Consider the following 15,813-nt stretch of genomic DNA (forward strand, 5'->3'; position numbering starts at 1 on the left):
CATATCTCGGCGAGATAAAGCGATTTTGAGATGTGTGTCCGTCCGTCCGTCCGTCCGTGTGTCCGTCTGTCCATTATAAATTGTAATCAAACTCCAGGCCGCAATTATGGACCGATCGTCACGAAATTTGGTATGGAGGTCGGTTTCACATCAGAATAGATCGCTATTTTAATTGGTGATGATCGTGAAATATTTAGCGGGTGAAATGGAATTTTAAATAAGGTAAGAGTATATGACAAAGAATAAGCTTGCAAGTTGAGATGGCGATCAGATAATATTTAGAGGGTTAAATGGACCACAACTTTTGTGTGAAAATTGTGAAATTTTTTAATGAACAGCTTATATCTTTGTTCCTGAAAGACACATTCCCCACTAGTGAGTAATATTTGGAAGACGATCTCTTGACCATTCAATTGATGTTAATTATGTTGATGTACGTGATCAGATAACAGAGTTACAGCCTAATATATCCAGTTTTTTGTTTGTAGTGTAATCATAAACCCGCTAGAGGTCGCAATTATAGCTCACTAGTCACGAAATTTTGCACGAGGTAAGAGTTTAGGTTGAAGAAAATGCCTATAATTTTGCATGATAATCTGATATTATTTGGCGGTTGACATAGACCATTACCTTTGGATGAAAAATATACAAATTTTTTTGTTGGTCAATATTTTCATTTCTGGAGGGCATATACTGACAAAGTAGCCTACATATGGAAAAATAACTACTGATCTTTCCCCTGATGCAAACTGCAATAATTTGTCTGCTAGATAACGCACCTATTGCATGTTATATAATGTGTTTTGTGTAGAGAACCACAATTTCCTCCCATGCTACAAATTGTCTCTATCATGACAGAGAAATTTTCAGTTCAGTTGTCAAATTGGATTTTAATGCAAATATTGCAGCATGGGGTCGCCTCGCCACCTATTTTATACCTCAGGATTTAGGGTAAAGGGGATACAAACAAAATACGACCAAAGATGTGTCTCATCGAAATATTGGTTTTAGACCCCAAGTATATTTGGACGAAATTCGTTTCAGGCAATTTGGAGTCTATTTAGCGATGTCCGTTCATCTGTCTCTTTTAATGTCTAGCTGGCTGGTGCGCACGATAACTCTCGTACGGATCTACCGATTAGAACCAAATTTTATACTTCGTAATATTTTGCCCAAACTTTGTTATGTTCGAATGTAGGCTATGTCGGTCCACACCTCCCCCAAAAAATTTCAAAAATGTTTTCGATAAATTGTGTGAACGATAACTGGCGGAGTGAGCAATCGATTTGCTCCAAACTTACCATATATTATTATTCCTTCCAGATATAGATCGGATAAGACTATATCGGTCCTTAGGGTACCTCCCACACAAAATTCGGAAACGGGAAATTTAAGAGTCCTCTTGAATCGTTTTGAATTTTTTTCAGCAGATTGTACTTGCTCCGCAAATCCGCAAATTAACTCTCAAGGGGATTTTCTGATTGGTCGAAACTTTACACATCGTATTATTTCATCCAGTCATGTGTCCGGTAGGAATATGGACTATATCGGTCCGTCCTTCAAGTACCTCCCACACAAAATTTGGGAAAAGTGCAGTTGGAGGACCCGTATCGGATCTATTTGATTATTATTATTTTTTGGAGAAGGTTCTTTTTACGGTCCCTATTATGGTCCCTTTCCCTGGGTAAGTCATACCTCCTGAGATAATAGTCCAGTAGTTCCAAAAACCCCTGCCAGCTCTAACTAAAATTACAAATCTGAAAAAATAATTCTCAAATATTTCCAAAACATAGAATTTATCTTACTAAAATTGATTTGGTATAGCCCCATATTACGATACCTATAAGTTCCACGTATTTTGAAGCAAATTCGTGTTACAAAATAAATATATTTTTATACGGCTGAGGGTATATCACCGTTAGCGCAGCTGACTTATACTATCTTCTTTGCTGTGTAATTGAATATGAATAATTTTGGGATTTATAAATTTGTTTGCATGCTAAATTTTCCTATTCGTTGTTGGTTATTTCTACCGGTATAAAATATATTTTAGATATCACAATATATGCCCACAATGAACTATTTTCTAGGCATATGTGAGGTACAAGTGCACAATTTTGGACGATAGATCTTGAATAAACTCGCAATTTTCCCAATTAACAAATATACCAAATTGCGTGGTATATATGTATATGTATTTATTTTAGGTGTATTCCAAAAAGGAACCTGATATTCAAAGACAATTTGAAGGTGTAGCAGGTGGGGCTAATCAATGTGAATTTTCCAATTTTCGAACAATTTTTAGAAATGATAAATTATACATATATTTTTCCACAAACATCCCAGTAAAGAAAAGGGGGCTTCTCTTATATCAATGGATTCATATGATGTTATTTATATGTGACCTAGTTTTTATCGCCGAGTCCGAACGGCGTGTCCTAAGTTGCCACTTGTAGAGACGTTTTTCATGTCTGAAATACTCAGGAAATATCACCAACATTACTACGGGATATTTTGCCACCGTAGACAATTTGATGGGATTCGAACCCGGACATTCAGCGTGCAAGGCGGTTGCACATAGCTAATTCCTACAGTTTGCGGTGTAGGGTATCACATGGTCGGCCCCGTCCGACTATAGCCTTTGCTTACTTGTTTTTTTCTAACTTTCTACTAAAGCTCTCAACGTTTGTAACTAATTTAAAACACGTGCATTTTATTTATTCATTTTTAATTTTTACTCGTCCCACAACCCATAAAATATTTAATTTTCCTCAGAAATTATAATTAACAGCGTTTCCATTTTTAGAGATCCGGCAGTCGGAACACTACGATTTTTAGTGCTCCGCTGCCAAACACTACTATTTTTATTGTTCCATTGTTTCGATTTTTAGAGATCCGGCAGTCGGAACACTAACATTTTTAGTGATCCGGCAGCCGGCAGACTACGATTTTTAGTACTCCGCAGCCGAACACTACGATTTTTATTGTTCCGTTGTTTCGATTTTTAGAGATCCGGCAGTCGGAACACTAAAATTTTTAGTGATCCGGCAGTCGATTTTCAGAGATCCGGCAGTCGGAACACTAAAATTTTTAGTGATCCGGCAGTCGGAACACTACGATTTTTAGTGATCCGGCAGTCTGAACACTACGATTTTTAGTGCTCCGCAACCGAACACTACGATTTTTATTGATCCATTGTCCAAAAATCAAATCAGGCGTTTTTCAAGTGCTCTATTAAATTTAGTTTTTAATTTGTATTTATTAAAAAAAATTATAAAATAATTAATTAATTTTAATGAGGAAAATTAAATTCCTCACAAATCATAATAAACTCATGTATCCACAGTCAGAACACTACAATTTGTAGTGCGCCATTGTACAACAACCGAATCAATGTTTTTCATATTTTCTACTTAAGTTCCCAACGTTATTAATTAATATGTATACATACATGGATTTAAGAGGTGTATCTGAGTTTTTATGTCTTAATTTGTACTTATCTCAAAAATTATAAATATTTAATTTTCCTCGCAAATCATAATAAACTCGTGTGTGGTACATTATCATTACGTTATTTTTTAGTGTTACGACATGTGGTACACAACGATTTTTTAGTGCTCCGACTGCGGAACACTACGGTTTTTAGTGTTCCGACTGCGGAGCACTACGATTTTTAGTGTTCCGACTGCGGAGCACTACGATTTTTAGTGTTCCGACTGCGAAGCACTACGATTTTTAGTGTTCCGACAGCGGTACCCAACGTTTTTAGTGTACCAAAATGTGGTACACTACGTTTATCGTTGTGCTCCGGAACAGTATCACTAAAATATTTTTTTTGTGTTTGTGTTCCGGAACACTAACGCTAAAAATATTTTAGTGATACTGTTCTCGGTGCGGTACACTATGTTAGTGTACTGTTTATTTTCGAACTCTGGTAAAAATATTACGATGTGCAAAGTATGGACCAGAGTGAACGGAAAAATGATTAAAGAGTAGTATAGAGTCTTCTTTGGGCCTACAAAAAAAATTTCCCGGAAATGTGTCAGTGCTGTTCACGTTTTGGATTACCTCTCATGGAACGGTACCGCCCGATTTTTCAGGGGTTTATATATATTATATATATATATATATATATATATATATATATATATATATATATTTAGTCTTCATTGGGCCTACTAAACTTCTATCCAGAAATTTGTGAGCACTGGTTCATGTTTTATGTAGCCAAACTAGAACGGTACCTCCCGATTTTAGGGGCTGAAAGAGAAGACTTAATATACATACTAAAAGTTGTTTAAAATTTTACATTTTTCATCCATAAAATGTTTTTACTGTTCGAAAAATCGAACACCAATTACGATGAAATGGGTTAAACAGATAAACAGAGACATCGCACATTCTTAGGGTGTTTCGATTCAAATCGTGGTATGCTATATGTATCTGTTAAGAAATTACTTTGCTCCAACCACAAGAGGATGTGCATCCAATGCCATGTAAACGAAAACTCTCTTCGGGTACCTCCCATTCAAAATTTTTATTTTTATTTACATTTTCTCTCTAAATTGGGTGCAATTTAGCATTAAGTGTTCGTAGTAATCAAAACACTTCTCCGCCAATAGTTGCGAACATAGATCCACGATTTGGTATACCCCTAAACAACGATACCGCCAAATTTCAAGTAATTGGTTTATGCAATTCACCTAAAATCGTGGCCAATAGAACTTTCATAACGGAAAGAAAACTAAATATTCCACATAAATTCAGAATAGTTTATGGTGGAAGCTTTTTACTTGTTTTTCATTAGGTATGTACCTAAATAAAAGGTTTAACATTTTGTATGTAAAAACTATACACATCACAAAAAAATAAGTTGCCCCCCCCCCTAAATTTGATCCTGGCTACGCCCTTGGGTAATATGCTCAAGAATCTGAGACTTAACAATGTACTCAAACATTTTCGTTAATTATTGACAATTATTGAAATGGGTCTATAAGAGTCAGTGGAATCACTCTTACGAATAGGGATAATTTTTCCAAGTTGCATGAGGCCAAATGATTGAGGCCAAACAATGTGTAAAAATTTTAATGTCAATCAATCCATCCGAACCTGAAGCTTTAGATTTTATCAAAGAATTTCAGAACGAAATACAAAAGAGCCATCCAGAACGAATGGAACTATTGATTTCGTCAACATCAATTATGTCCTTTTCGTTACCAACTTCATATTCATTTAAAACACCCCACAATTCTGCACTAGTTTTTCCATCAAACAACGACAGGTGGACTTGAGCTGCAATTCTTCTTATTACCCTCTTTGACTTGTTGCGGTTCGTACAATAACTTTTCTAATTTTCAACAGTAGGATTTGTTTTATAAATTTTCCAGGCGAGATTCGTTAGAGATATGCCATGTTTAATTTCTGGATTGTCAAACCATTCTGTATTGGTAGTTTTATACATATCTGCGAAATCACACGTCGCTACAACTTCCTGAAGAGCAATAGGAGATAAAGCATTGTAATCAATATATTCATAGAACAGCGATTTATTTGCTTTAGAAATATTCAGAGAAATAAAAATTAAAGAGTGGTGCGAAATTCCAGGGCACTGAAACTGACTAGAAAGACGGAGAAGAAAGTAAAAAATAATTAATTAGGGATGTAGACCTATGTGCAACATCATAGTGAGTGGGAAGTGAATTATGAACTACTGATAAATGCATGTTGCCGTAAACGCTTCTCACATGAGTTGATTTAGGTAAATGAAATAAGTTATTGTTGAAATCACCCATTAAAACGACGATATCTAACAATTAAGTCAGATAATTGTTCGTCAATATTGGCAAAGTCTCCATGTGGCAAATAAACAGTGCCAACCAAAATTGTCGTCCTCCCAATGTAAAGCTCTGCAGAAAAACACTCAAGGACACCATACAAAGTGCCCTTAAAGACAATCTTGTGTTTTATCTTTTTTGAAATATAGAGAACTCCACCACCTCTACTTTCTGGTCTATCACTTCGGTGACAAACATACTCTGATATGTCCACCACGTTATAAGACATATAAGGCTTGAGCCAAGTCTCACTAACCCCAACACAATCTAAATAATTTTCTTGCAAAATGTCCCTAATTTCATTTAATTTTTTCATAATTTGAAGAATTTTGATTAATTTTGAAGCTTTGGCAATTAAAATGGACAATCTTTAAATTAACTCGATAGTTGAAACGTAACGATTTTAAAATAGCATTATCGCTGGCAATGTTAATTTTTGAATACTTTTGCAGAAAAAGAATTTAAATCTTGTAAAAATAGCTAAAACATATACTTATATGCATAAATAAATATATACTACATAAGTATCATTAAAATATCATGATGTCAGTGCACTACATTCATCCAGAAGCTGTGCACATTGATTGACATCCATTTCTGCATTAGAACCATCTTGCAGAACTATCTCCACCTTCGGTTTATCGGCGTTATAAAGCTTGAAGTATTGAATTTTCCCCAAACTTCTAAGTTTCTTGCAGATATTTATAAGCTTGGAAGAAGAGGCATTGAGGTGGTCATTGAGAAACACTTGACTGGCCACATCATCACCAGTAATTTCTCGTAAATACAAATGAATTCCACTATGATAATTCGCCATTAATAGATCTCGAGTGTATATGGAGTTAAACTTCACCAATACAGACTTCCCATTCAGGAAGTAATAACAATGTTGTATGTCTAATGGGCTTAAATCCAAACCACATAATGAAGAAATTTTCACAACCGGGGTCCTTAAATCTTTAATGCCATTTGGTAATCCATTTACTACAATGTTCGCTCTATTTAGCCTTCTCTGCATAATATCCTGTTGGATATTAATTTCACGTATCTCATTACATCTACAGCAATCTAATCGTTTGGCCATGTCGTAGCAGTTTTTCTGTTCTTCATCTAATTTCTGCATTTTAGAGTTCATCTCCTCACGGAAGTTATCAATGATATTAACAATCTTATCTTGATAGGATTTAAATTGTTCCAGCAGTTCCAGTTTATATTGGTCTTGACTATTTATCAGGGAAGTGTTAAGTTCTGAGCAACATTTGCGCAGCTCATCATTCAAGTTTGTATCAAGGGTGGCAGTAGATGCTGCGTTGCTACATTGATCAGTTGCATTCAATATACCAGCACTATCACAGAAGTCTGATCTTTAATTTTTATACATTTTGTGCATTTGAACAAAATGTTTTTGTTTTTTAAGAAAAATGCACGCTGCTCTTTTGTTATTTTTAAGCAAGCAATATGATAAAAATCATCACATACCGAACAGCCCATACTGTATCCCGTAACAGTAATATTACATTTTGGGCATTTGTAATTACAACAGTAGAAAAACAGCAATATAAGATGCAGCAACAGCAAATGAGAAACGTAATAGCCCATTTAGATATGACTACAAGTCTGTCTGGTTACTTTCCCAGCAAGAATTGTCCAGCAAGAACTTTCTCAGAGAGTAAGGGGTTTTTATTCTCTTTTGCTAGAAAATTGTAAAAAGTAAACAGACACCTTCCCAGCAAAAACCAGCAAGCAATCAGCTGACTTGCCAAAACAGAACAATTTGTCCGCCAACAAAGGAAGCAAACACGTTGTATTTTATTAAAAATAAAAAAGAAAATGAAACAAAAAAGTATTTTTCCACTTTACAAATTTGTTCTCCATAAAACAATACAATTAGACTATGTTATTTCCACAACAAAATTGTTTTTAATGTTCACAAACATAAATCAACAAAAAACTAAAAACGGCTGATTGATTGTTTTCAGGAAGAAGAAGAGCTTGCAAGTGCTTGCTAGAAGAAATTTGTCCAGCAAGAATTTGCAAGCTCTCAGTGAAAGAACTGTCAAAATGTCTCTCTCGAATCGCTCTCTTTTGCTGGTTTTTTGTGTTAACAGACGACTTCCAGCAACAATTGGTACAAATTGTTACAAATTTTAGGGTAACCAGACACAGCTTACATTAGCCGGATTTAGCACATTACCAGGTTTTATTTGCTAAATCCAGCCCAAATCTACCAGATTTCGTATTGGGTGGATTTGTTTTAAATCTGGCATAAATCATCGTATACAACTCCGTTTTTTTTGCAACATGTTGCTAGAAAATACAAAAAGTTGCAAGCTGGCAAAAGAAACAAGGTAGATGCATCGGTGAATTGCTACACTAAAAATAAATTAAAATGTACAAATTTGTAAACAAGGTGGAAAAATTAAATTTGTTTTGATGTACAAAGTTGATTTAAATCAACCAAGACTACTATTTACGATGTCTAAACGATGAAATAATTCGTTTATTTATTTTAGATGGGAAAACTGCTATAAAATAACTCTTTATTTGCTCTTTAGTTAGCATTAGTAGCATAATGTGCTAACATTTTCAGTATTAAACAATAAATTTGTAATTTGACGTATGTTTTTTGAGACGAATTCAATTTACAACAAATTCTTTTGAAGTTTCAAATTCGATCAGATGGGCTGATGCATCTACCTTGGTAATTGTGCTATGAACAAAAATCAGCTGACTGCCATTTAAATCTTCCAAAATGTATATCTAAATGCAATGAGATTTGTACTGGATTTATTAAATCCAGTCGAGGATTTATGGCTAATCTAAATGAGCTATTAGATATGACTTCATTTGCTAAATCCAGCCAAAATCTACCAGATTTCCCATACAAAAATTAATAGCTCATTTAGACTAGCCATAAATCCTCGACTGGATTTAATAAATCCAGTACAAATCTCATTGCATTTAGATATACATTTTGGAGGATTTAAATGGCAGTCAGCTGATTTTTGTTCATAGCACAATTACCAAGGTAGATGCATCAGCCCATCTAAATGAATGTGAAACGTCAAAAGATTTTTTTGTAAATTGAATTCGTCCCAAAAAACATACGTCAAATTACAAATGTATTGTTTAATACTGAAAATGTTAGCACATTATGCTACTAATGCTAACTAAAGAGCAAATAAAGAATTATTTTATCGCAGTTTGCCCATCTAAAATAAATAAACGAATTATTTTATCGTTTAGACATCATAAATATTAGTCTTGGTTGATTAAAATCAACTTTGTACATCAAAACAAATTTAATTTTTCCGCCTTGTTTACAAATTTTTACATTTTAAATTATTTATAGTGTAGCAATTCACCGATGCATCTACCTTGTTTCTTGTGCCAGCATGCAACTTTTTGTATTTTCTAGCAACATGTTGCAAAAAACAGAGTTGTATACGAGGATTTATGCCAGATTTAAAACAAATCCACTCAATAGGAGGATTTATTTTTGTATGGGAAATCTGGTAGATTTTGGCTGGATTTAGCAAATAAAACCTGATAATGCGCTAAATCCGGCTAATGGTGTCATATCTAAATGGCATATAATCCTCGTATTGAATGGATTTATCTTAAATCCGGCATAAATCCTCGTATACAACTCTATCTTTTGCAACATGTTGCTAGAAAATACAAAAAGTTGCAAGCTGGTACAAGAAACAAGGTAGATGCATTGGTGAATTGCTACAGCAAAAATAATTTAAAATGTCAAAATTTGTAAACAAGCCGAAAAAAAATAAATTTACTTTGTATAACAAAAGTTGATTTTAATCTACCAAGACTAATATTTACGATGTCTTAGCGATAAAATAATTCTTTATTTGCTCATTAGTTAGCATTAGTAGCATAATGTGCTAACATTTTCAGTTTTAAACAATGAATTTGTAATTTGACGTATGTTCCTTGAGACGAATTCAATTTACAAAAGATACTCTTGACGTTTCAAATTCGATCAGATGGGCTGATGCATCTACCTTGGTAATTGTGCCATTTAAATCCTCCCAAATATATATCTAAATGCAATGAGATTTGTACTGGATTTATTAAATCCAGTCGAGGATTTATGGCTAGTCTAAATGAGCTATAAGAGTAAAAGATAAGCAACCCCAAAACACCTCTGATAACTGTCGTTGTAATACACTATGCAACACTGAAAATGCAAACAACTTCTAGTACGGATTTTTTGAAAGTACATATTTAGACTACAAAAACCCTAGTTGGGTTTTGTCCTGTCAGATCCAGTTCGGATTTTATGTCCTCATCTAAACCGGGCTAAATCTACACTTTTTTGCATTTATTAGGCCTTTATCTCAGGAACGAATAGGAATTTGGCCTTGCTGTCTTTAGCAATATTGTAGCCCTAAACCAGTAGAATTTATATTTTGAAGAAACCACATAAGAAAAACTCCATCTGGGGCATCAAAATCTAAAAAATATAGAAAATTTTACATAACTGCTCGGCTAAACTATTGGAAGTTGAACCAAGTAACCTTTTGCAAAAATCTTCCGAATAAAGTTCTCAACAATTCTTTAGAACATTCTGAAACTCTAAAATGCTTACTTAATGTTGTTTCAGCGGTATTTTGCATCATATCTTTTACAACACGTATTTCAAACACAGTTCACACCAACAGTTTATTCTCGCATTTCGGATTTCACTACATTATTGACATTTTAATTAAATCGTCGTTGAAAAATGTACTGAAAACAATAGGATAGAGGCATTTTAGAACAATGACATGTTCCGAAGAGTTGTGTATTACATTCCAGGAAATATTTTTCCAAAAGAAAATATTCAGAAAAAATTAACGGTTTTGGAGATACGGTGCGAAATGTATAAAAATTGTGGAATTTTTGCATATATGTTGAAATTGGAGGCAATAAATGTAGTTTTTCGAGTTCATTAATTCTCCAAATATTTTATTCTTGTCCTTATCTACAAATTTGCATCAGAGGTCAGAAGAAGATTCGCATTGGTTTCAGAGATATAGCTCGGAATTTCTTTAAAAACTCAATATTTAACCATATTTAGATGGGGCCATAAAATCCGAGCTGGATCTGACACAACAAAACCCAAATATGATGTCTTTTCGTTTCGGTGATATCCAAATCCAATGGATAGATGTTGTATCTGACGAAATTTGCTGTTTAGTTACACTTCAGTAGGCAATGATTAAACAAGTGCTGGTTTCTTTATTTTTATTTGTTTTTTTTCTACTTTTCTTCTTCAGAATTAAACAACAGAACAACTCATGCAGAAATGCGGGAGATATATTAATTACAAACAGAGTGTAATTTCTTATAAAACAGCAAAAACTCCAACAATTTAGCGAAAAACTCCGTTTATCCAACAATAATTCATAACTTTCATCTACTATCAGCTATTATTATTTTAATTTAAATACTTTTTCTGTGCAGACAAAATATTTTACACTTGCTTCATTGCAGGGTTGCCAACTGCCCAACATTGCATTCGCTAAAGCAAGAAAATGTAACATTTGTGTTGCTTATTCCATAAATTTTACTGCAATATTCATATTTCATTGGGTGTATGTACACATTTTCCCTATTATTCTTTTAATTTTTATAGAATTTACCGTTATTCGTATTATGAAATATATTTTTTTTGCATTTAATATTGTTTATTAGGGATATAAAACAGAACTATGTACTTGGATTTTCATAAAAATGCTTCCTTTCCCTTAAAACCTGAGATTTATAGGGTGTATGTAGGCTTTTTTGGTTGACTGTATTTTATTAAATGGTCGTTGAAATACTGAAGACAACGTGATACAGGCATTTTAAAACAATGACATGTTCAGAAGAGTTGCGTAATATTTTTCTAAAAGAAAACATTAACGGTTTTGGGGATATTGTGCGAAATGTATACAAATTATGGAAATTTTCGATATTTTATAAAATTTGAGGCTTAAAATGTTACACAGTGTTAGCCAAGAACCTTTACTTGCACTTCCAAAGTTGAAAAGAAAATCATTCGACGATTCCAGCTTTTCTTCAACCGCATGTACCTTATACTTGGCCTTGCTGCTGTCTTGCTTAACTTTCCAATTTTTATATTTTGCACAATTTTTCTTTTGGTGACCAGGCTTTTTGCAAAAGAAACAAGTCTTATTGGAATTGTCAGCAACTTTCATAGCAACATCATTTGAAACCGCATTAGCATGCAGTCGTCTTTCAAATTCAGCAATGACTCTTTGTTCAACAAATTCGAACGTAATTTCCTCTTCTTTGCGTAATTCGAGTGATGTTATCAAAGTATCGTAGCTCTCTGGAAGACTACCAAGTAACATAGCAGCACTCCATTTATCCGTCAAGGTATCTTCACCGATATCTCTTAATTGTGTGAATAAATCATTCATGTTATTAATATGACTTTATTCGTTAATGTATTTCGCTCATGATAATCTTTTAAAGCATTCCATGTCTCTTTTGCTGTTTTGAGACCGATTGTGCCTCTTGCTTCGTCATCCTTATCTTCCCAATCACTAATTTCTGCCGCATTTACAATATTACCTGCTTCTCCTCGATTTTCTTGGGGTCTTGATTCTTCAATTTTTTTCTTCCATAGATTTTGCTTCCGTTGCAATAATTCCATTCTGAATTTCCAATTCGCACATTTGGAATTGTTCAATTTTGAAAATCTTAGGTTAGCTTCAGCCATATTGCCTTTGCTCCTCATCGAATTATGTACCTTGAAATATTGATGTCCTTAATGTTTCTTGATAATCCTTAATCCTTTTATCGAATCTTGAAGCTTTTTAATGGCCCATAACCTATTGGATTTATAAAGCCCAGGGCTTTTTACAGCAATTCGATTTTATTGATTGAAAGGAAAATTGGGTAATATAATGAATATACATTTTCTATCAAAATGAGTTGAATAGTTCGCGAATGAGGAAAGTTCAATTGAACGATTCACCTAGAACTTAATATTAAATAGTAGGCATGGTATAAAATTGAACGCTAATCAAACAGACCCATGTCCATATTTTTGGTGGAGATGTTCCTTTACCACTGGGAACCACAAACGCCAAATTATAGCTAATTCAACCAGAAAATTTAGATGAAAACGTCCAAAATATCTCAAATCGTGTGGTACCGTTTTATAGGGGCTATAACAAAACGTGAACCATAATTGTTGGTGGAGAAGTTTCTTTACGACTGGGAAGCCTAAATGGCAAGTTCTAGTTCGGTTAGGAAATTTAGTTAAAAAAGGCAAAATACCTGAAATCGTGCGGTACCGCTATATGGGGGTCATAACAAATTGTCGACCTTTGTCCGTAATTTTTGATTGAGAAGTTTCTTTACCACTGCGAACCCGAAACGCCAAATAATAGCTAATTCGACCAGAAAATATAGCTAAAAACGTCAAAATACCTGGAATTGGGCGGTACCGTTTTATAGGGGCTATAAAAAAATAATTGTTGGTGGAGTAGGTTCTTTACGACTGGGAAGCCTAAATGGCAAATTCTATCTAATTCGGTTAGAAAATGTAGTTAAAAAAGCAAAATTCCTGAGATTGGGCGGTACCGTTATATGGGGACTTTACCAAAACGTGGACCGATACAGCCCATATTCTAACTTGATCTAAGTTCTGACCAAAAACACATACATATTTTTGACACACACCGACAGCACGTTGGACCCCACTTGATCACTGCTGCTTTATAGGGTCGCAAATAATTATTTTGATGAGTTACAAACGGAATGGCAAACTTAATATACTCTCTATATTAGGATGCAGGGTATAAAAATCGGGCGGTACTGTTACAAGGGGACAATATTAAATCGTGGCTCTATACCGCCAATTCTATGTAGAAATGTTTTATACCGCAAGCGAAGACTGAATACCGAATTTCTGTGTTTCTGTGTGATAATGTCACAAAATCCTCGAAAATCGGGTGGTACCGTTCTATTACACAGTGCGGCAGAATTTTTGGGGAGCGAAAAATTCCATTAGGGGATGAAAGCCCTTGATGAGTATATTAAGAACTCAAAAGGAAATTTTCGACATTGGTCAAATTTCTGAGATATCGCGTGATTAATTTTTTGATTTCATATCTCTCATTTGCGTTATTGTAGCTTCGATTTGAGAATATTTCATTCTTCTAACTTAATTCCTTTCATATCCTTTCGTCCTTTATTTCTTGAACCGTAGTAGAAGTATCAGAAGATGAGATTTTTCAACATCCAAATATTCTACAAAAATGTTGCTCAGAACATTTTAGGTTCGGTTCTCTTTGGCAAAAAATCAATATTTTCCCGTTTTCATTGCCCTTTTTTGATGTTTACTCGGTCTTGGTTCAGAAAAAACTATGTTTGGTTGTTCTGTATATTCGATATTGGTTATTTATTGGTATGTAGACTTACCAATTGGTTATTGCTTATGTAGGCATCTGGAGTGCTTTTAAAATATTTACTAAAAAATGCTCCTGTAATGAAGAACACGTTAATAATAAATTTTCATGGAGGACAGATCCGGTTATCTTAATTTTTGAACCGGATATTGCGACTTTAAATCCGATTTTTGGACCGGTTTTAAGTAACCGAAAAAAGTCAATGAAGATAATATTTCGAAGCCGGAAGGACAGTTGTGCCGTAGGAAAGTTTTGTACTTACAATGAAGATCAAATACGACATTTAAGCCATGTCGGTGGGACTATATGAAAACGTGGACCTGTAGTGACTAATTTCCGGGAAATTTCGGTGTGATAATGAGACTAAATAAATATATATATATATATATATATATATATATATAGTCTCGATAATCCGGACACTCGTTAATCCGGACAACGCGGTAACACTAAAATTTTTTACATTGTAGACATCCAATTTTTTTCGTACCTCGATAATCCGGACATCAGTATTTTTTCCTATCTATTCTTATTTATTTCATGACGTTCTCGTTCTTAGCAATCATAAATGGTGTACAAATAAGAAGAATTAGGTTTTTCAAAGTTTTCGGTCCACATCTCGCCTTTTTGACGAGCCACTGTTGCATCAGTTATACAGTCAATATGGGATTAACTATCTGAATCTGTCGAATGATTTTTCTACCGTTCAACCATTGATGGATGATTATGATAAGCAACAATATTTTAAACCTAGTGTTGGGTAGCCTAGTTCCCTTAAAAATCTATGTTGGATGTGCGTTTCCTCTAAAGGAATTAGTTCATTAGCCTTCTGATTAGTGAGAAAGTCCCTTAGGAGCATGTAATGTATTCCAAGGATATTTTACCTAGAAATGTTAAAAACATTTAAAGCGTTAGGATTAATTACTTAGTTTTTAGATTCTCTAACTCATTTTTTGAGTTATGCTTGGTTTACATTTACGAAATCCACTCGGTTTCATCTGTCAATTCCTTTGTGTATACGTCAAATGAAAACTCATCTGAAATCGATTGGATTTCATTTGACGTTTGAGCAATGGAATTGACAGTTGAAATCGAGTGGATTTCGTAAATGTAAACATAGTATTACTGACAAAAATCGTTAACATTAAAAATAAAAGTTGACAGCACTCTTACAATAGGCAGAACCATGGCACAATTACCCAGGTAGTGGCATCGTAAAATTTTGAATATGTTATGTCAAAACTTTCTTTATGTTGTTGGGGAAATTACAACAAAAATAATATTTTTATAAAGGGATTTGACTTTTCATATTCGATCAGCTGGTGTGATACCACTACCTGGTAGTTCTGCCATGGGCAGAACCATGATACAATAAGAAGGGAGCAGCAACTGTAGTTTTTGGTAACATAAGATGTCAAAATTTGACATAAATTCAATGCAATTGACACATGATGTTACCATCAGCTGAGCTGACAATGCTACCTTCTTATTGTATCATAGGCAGAACTTAACGATTACTTTTTTGGTCGCCATCTTACTGAAAACTATCATTA

At 34.0% G+C, this 15,813-nt stretch overlaps 1 protein-coding gene across 10 annotated transcripts in view; it reads right to left on the reverse strand.

Moving 5' to 3' along the window:
- The window catches only part of LOC141394459 (facilitated trehalose transporter Tret1-like), a 54,691-nt gene that overhangs the window by 18,813 nt on the left and 20,065 nt on the right, over positions 1-15,813 (reverse strand). The gene's annotated exons all lie outside the window — the stretch shown is intronic.

The sequence above is a fragment of the Musca autumnalis genome, unplaced genomic scaffold, assembly GCF_047663935.1.
Source record: "Musca autumnalis isolate F117 unplaced genomic scaffold, ASM4766393v1 scaffold_2, whole genome shotgun sequence".
Lineage (NCBI taxonomy): Eukaryota > Metazoa > Arthropoda > Insecta > Diptera > Muscidae > Musca > Musca autumnalis.